At 47.3% G+C, this 6,000-nt stretch overlaps 1 pseudogene; it reads left to right on the top strand.

The window, feature by feature from the left end:
* Positions 1-374: 374 nt before the first annotated feature.
* Positions 375-489, top strand: LOC141250070 (U2 spliceosomal RNA; annotated as a pseudogene).
* Positions 490-6,000: the final 5,511 nt, after the last annotated feature.

Raw genomic sequence — 6,000 nt, 5'->3', positions numbered from 1 at the left:
CAGCAGCCACCTTCAGTCTGCTGCTGGACAGCCAGCAGCAGCAGCAGCAGGAGAGGTATGTAATCAGCAGCCCTCCTGCTAAGGGTAGACAGCTGCTCGTTCCACCCCACCCCCCGCCTTAATTGGTTCTCCTCCCTTCCAACGGTGTTGAGGCGGGTGGGAACAGCAGGGGGTGAAGGTGCTGTGTTTAAAGAGGTGGAGTTATGCAGATCTAAAACGCGTGGATTGCAGCAGCAGCAAGCCGAAAAGTGCAGGCATGTAAGGGATCTAGAGGTTGACAACATGTCTTCTTAACGGGAGTCCAGGAGCTCATCTCCACAAATGGACTTTTCAGGATCCTTGGGTGGCTCCGTAGTTTGAAACCAATTCTGGTTATCGCTTCTCGGCCTTTTGGCTAAGATCAAGTGCAGTATGCCTGGTCTGGTCTTTTAAAGGCTAGTACAGCTATGCTGTACTAAAAGGAGTGGTGGAGAGAGAAGGCGAACCTGGAAAGGATGGGAGTAGTTGTCCACTTCGCAGGGACCGGGGATGCCCGGGTCCGTAATGGTTTCAGGATCGAGGTCGCGCAGGAGAAGAGAATGCATTTTTCACTGGGATACCTGGTCAATATGGTGCTTTATGACATACTGAAGGTAAAGAAGGAGGAGATCGTATGCCTGCAGGAATTCAGGAGAGAGGGACGGTATGTGCTTGTTTTTTCTTCTGTTGGTGCATGCCAGAACCTGTACAGAGCCCTCAGTGAAAATGCTGACAATGACTTGCTTTCAGGACTTACTTTCACAGTCCTTTATTCTAGAGGGGACATACCCTTAGTGGTTTTCATGCATAATCCCTTTGTCCCCCTGGAAGAAATAGCAGATTTCCTTAAAAGACATTGTTCCTATGTACAGTATGCCCACAGAGTAGTTAGCATGGAGTCTGGACTGTGGACTGGGAAGCACAAGTTCTTTGTCCGTTTTGGGATAGACCCTCAGGGCCCTGGGGGTTTCCACTATCCCCCTTTAAATTTCAGCATTGGCAGGAATAATGGATATTTATTTTTCCCTGAAGCCCCCTTTTACTGCCGCAAATGTAACTCCTATGGCCACATGCAGGAGAACTGCCCTGAAGCAATGCTCTGCAGAAAATGTAATCTACCTGGGCACCGTGCAAAGGACTGCCCCAACCCTGTTGTATGTAATGGCTGTGGGGAGTCTGGACATGTGTACAGGGATTGCAGGGCACGCACTGGTGGAGCCAGGCTGTATGCCCAGGTTGCCTCTGCCAGCCCTGTAATGCCTGGTAGCAATGCTCTGCAGCAGAGCCGACCTCATGGAGCTGACTCCATTGTCAGTGAAGAGTTACTTGCCTCCTCAGCTGCAGGTAATCAGCTGCCCTCAGGCAATCAGCTGCTGAATCTCACACCTGTGAGTGCTGCCGTCCCTGTGACTCAGAGCGCTCCAGCAGCAGCCTCTGTATCTGCAGTGAGAGTGGGGGGCGGAGCTACGGAGCCGGTGACGTCAGAGGGGGCGGAGCTAGACATGGAGCTCAGCGAGCAGCTCCCAGTACTTGTGTCTGCCTGTGGTGAAGGAGATGTGGAGGAGGCACTGAGCAGAACGCCCCATGTCTCCTGGGACAAGCTGCAGGCAGATGAAGAGGAGGAGCAGAGTGTCAGTGCCAGTGGCACTAAGTGTGAAATAAAGGAGCAGGGGGATTTCACAGCAGCAGCAAGGTCCTCTGAAGAGACCAGGGGGAATGCTGTGAAGAAACCCCGCCTCGCTTATCATTATGCAGATGAGGGCAGTGAAAGTCCCATGAGTGAGCGGGCTTATCCAGACTTGGTTTTCTCCCCTGATTGCGATTTTTTAGAGGGGGTTCCTGCCCTCACCTGTTACCAGTCCGGCTGCCAGCCCCCAGAAGTACAAGGCTGATACAGAAATGGGGGACATGTAGAAATCTCCATAAGAAAGTTCTGATATGGCTTCCAAAGCTTCACTTAATGTCCTATCCTTAAATGTGAGGCAGATGAAATCTAAAGGACGCAGGTGTACTGTGCTCAGGTATATCAGATCATTGGGAGCAGACATTTACTGCCTGCAGGAGTGCGGATTATCAGAAGTGCCGGACGATCAGGACTGGCCTCATGGACAGCACATCTGGTCTGGGTCTAATGTAAATAAGAACGATGGTGTGGGGATCCTGCTGGGGAACGCAGAGTGCAGCATGGACAGCTACACAGTGGTGGAGGTGGGGAGGTGCATTATTGCCATAGTGAAATATAGGGGGTGGCGGGTAAGAATAGTTAACATCTATAGTCCTACCGGAAAAGAGGAGCGTCTTGCTTTCTTGGAAAAGGTTCAGTTATTTTTGCCAGGAAAGATTCCTACCATTTTTGTTGGTGACTTTAATTGTGTTACGGATGAAACCGGTGATGTAACCGGGAAAAAATTATCCCATTTAATTTCAGATTTTTCTTTTTCAGATGCCGCTACTTTAAGGTCGGACAATCCACCACCTACATATAGGGCGGACAGAGGGGGGATCGAATCACGTATTGACAGGATGCTTTTCTCCAAAAATCTGGAGTGCATTAGTTTTAAGTAGTGTGCGGTCCCCTTCTCGGACCACGAGTGTTTGAGGGGTATGTTCAGACAGAAAGGGAGCTTTGTGCATGGGAGGGGTGTATGGAAGCTGAATGTGAGGTTGCTAGAGGATGAAAGAGTGATGAGTGAGTTTAAAAAGAAGTATGAAAGGTGGGGATACTATAAAAACAGGTTTGCATGTGTGTTAGAATGGTGGGATTGGGTGAAGCAAGAAATCAAAAAATTTTTCAGAAAATGGGGCTACAAGAAAGCCGCCATATATAGAAATAAATTCAAAGAATTAAATATGAGGATTGAATGGTTGAAAAAATGCAGTATGTCTGGGATTGATGTGAGTGATTTGTTAGTGGAAGCAAAGAATGAGTTAAAACGTGTGATTGAGAAAAAGGGGAAAGAAATAATGTACAGAACCAAAATAGAACACCTGGAAAAAAACGAAAAATGTACCAGATACTTTTTCAAAAAAATGAATGGGAAAAAAATGGATATGGATGAATTACTGGATGAGAATGATGTGAGTATAACTGGAGAGGGTGTGATTGAGGAGGTGAATGGTTTCTATAGTAGACTGTATGGGGATAAATGGATTGATTCTGGTTTGATGGGTGAAGTGTTAGGTAGCTTGGAAGATAAATTGGATAATGATGAATGTGAGAACTTGTGTGAGGATGTGATTCTGGATGAAGTGAGAAAGGTGGTGTTCAGTGCTCAGAAAAACAAAACACCAGGTAAAGATGGTATACCAGTAGAGTTGTATGTGAAAGCGTGGGAGTGCATGGGTGCGGATCTGACGGAAGTATGTAAGTATATGTGGGAGAATGGAGAACTGTGTGAATCTATGAAAGAAGGTGTGGTTGTGTTAATCTATAAAAAAGGTGAAAAGAAAAAACTGGGGAATTGGAGGCCAATAACGCTTCTAAATTCCGACTACAAGGTGTATAGCAAGATTTTAGCAAACCGTATGCGTGAAGTGATTGGGAAGGTTGTCAAGGATGATCAAGTGTGTGCTGTGCCTGGGAGATGTATAAGTGATAATCTGTTGTTGTTGAGAGATGTGCTGGGAGACTGTAGAGATAGAAAGCAGAAGTGTATGTTGTTGGCTTTAGATTTTGAGAAGGCGTTTGATAGAGTGTCGCATGTGTTTATGTTTGAAGTGTTAGAAAAAATGGGTTTCCCTAAGAAGTTCCTAGATGGTGTGAGATGTTTGTATGATGATGTGACGAGTGAAGTTTTAGTGAATGGTTGGTTGTGTGATAAATTCCTGATTAAATCAGGTGTTAGACAGGGGTGCCCTCTCTCCCCTGTTTTGTTTGTTAGTGTGATTGAACCTTTGTTATGTATGATTAGGAGAGAGAAAGCGATAAGAGGAATGCTAATACCTGGGAGTAAAGGAATGAATGTCAAGGTGCTGGGATATATGGATGATGTGGTGATTGTGAGTGAGAGTATTGCGTCTATGAGTAGAGTGAAGTTATTATTGGATTTTTTCTGTGGTGCGTCTGCTTTTAGGGTAAACTGGGATAAATGTTGTTTTAAGTGTTTTGGTGATAGTAGGATTAAGATGGATGGTGTGACATGTATGGAAGGGCCGATTAAAGTCTTGGGTATATTGCTGAATGATGATCTGAAGGGTACTGAAAGTTGGGATGAGTGTGGGTTACGGATAGAGAAGAAACTGAATTTTTGGCGAATGCGTGAGTTGACATTGAATGGAAAGGTACTTATAATTAAGGCAGTAATACTTCCAATATTACTTTATGTTGCTGGGGTCTTTCCGTCCCCATACAAAAAAATAAAAAGAGTACAAAAATTAATTTTTACTTTTTTTTGGGGGAGTAAAATGGAAAAATTAAAGAGAGAATATTTATACAAAACATATCAGAATGGTGGTCTGAATTTTCCTGATATTGAAATATTCCTGAGCCTTAATTATATTAAAACGGTGGTAGTGCTAATGGGTAAAAAGAACAAAGGTGCATATGACGCGCCCCCTGGGACATATTCCTTTCTGAGGGGAATACCCGGCACCGGATCAGATGGGGGGGGTTGTAGTCTCCGAGCGGCTGTGACCCGGTCCCGTGCCCAGGGCGTCAAGCTCAGTGTTATGTGGCAGTCTTTACTGATGTTATTAAAGTTCGTTGTGTCGACTACGCCACCCGTTGTGATGCGGTCACTGTGGCCGCCGCTGCTGCAGGGTCCGCTGAGGCTGATGGTGGATGCGCAGCTTGGTGGGATAACCCCCAACGGGAGGGGTATAGCCTCAGAGGGGACAGGCGCAGAGGATGGGGGTTGTGGTGGTGCGATGCAGCCGGCAATGAAGACAGACTCGGGTTGTGCAGTTAAGGGTGTTTACTTACTGCTGATGTTGTACTGGTCACTCCAGCTGCTAGTGACCACCCGAGCCGTGCTGCGTCCACCAGGTCCTGGATCCGGCCAACCCCCAAACAAGTCCAGAGCGTGGCCCTGAGCTCTCCCTCTGTCCTTTCTTCAGCCGTCCCCACCAGGGATTCACCTAGGTCCAGCTCCCTCGGGCCTTCTTTTGGGACACCCTTGGCCCTGGGTTCCCTGACCCTGCATGTGGTGTGCCTTCGGGGTGAATGTGGTGGGTGACCGTGACAGACACTGCCCACGGTCTCCGGTCTCTGGCTGGGGATTGTTTTTGCCCCCACCAGCTTGGGTTCCGGTACCCTGTTGCTGACTCCTCACCCGGTGCTCTAATTTGGGTTCTTGGGTCCCTTCAGTCTTCCCCCTCTGGGTCTTTCTCTTTCTTTCTCCTCTCTCTCTCTCCAGGGCTGCTGTTTCCTTCTCTCTCCTCTCCAACTGACTTGTTCTCAGCGTCTGACCCTGATCTAAGTTGGTGCCCTCCTTATATATCCCTCTATGTGTGAGCTCAGGTGACCAGCACCCAATGAGCTCCTATCACTACCCAGACTGCTCCCCCTATCTGCCCCTACACTACATGGGATGTTCCTCCCCCCTCCCACTCCAGCCAGGAACAGGCTCGGTCGCACCTGCACATTTCTAAGTGGGAGTGCCGTCGGCCTGCTCCCCGGAAATGGGATGTATGTAATGCATGCAGTCTATCTGAGCTCAGTTCCACACTCCTTCCTTACCCGGGAGTGGAATATCACACCTCTGGGTTGAGGTGCAATACCCCTGTAGCAGCCGAATCCTCAGGGTGCTACATTCCCCCCTGGTAAATCACAGCACGTCCTCGGGCTGTAAGACAAAAAACACCAAAACATACAAAATTTTTATATGAACATATAAAACATATAAACATTATATATATATAAAACTTTTTATATAAATATTCTCGTAGACTTCTCTTGTCTCTGGTTCCTCCTCCGGACACTGTGCAACGTGTGTCCGCGAAAAGTGCGACAGTCTCTTAGAAAAATCTGGTTTTCTTATAAAA

Source organism: Phyllobates terribilis, unplaced genomic scaffold, assembly GCF_046119375.1.
Source record: "Phyllobates terribilis strain yellow unplaced genomic scaffold, ASM4611937v1 Scaffold_5324__1_contigs__length_52526, whole genome shotgun sequence".
Taxonomy (NCBI): domain Eukaryota; kingdom Metazoa; phylum Chordata; class Amphibia; order Anura; family Dendrobatidae; genus Phyllobates; species Phyllobates terribilis.
The sequence above is the reverse complement of the archived record's forward strand: the minus strand, read 5'-3'. Positions and strand labels throughout refer to the sequence as shown.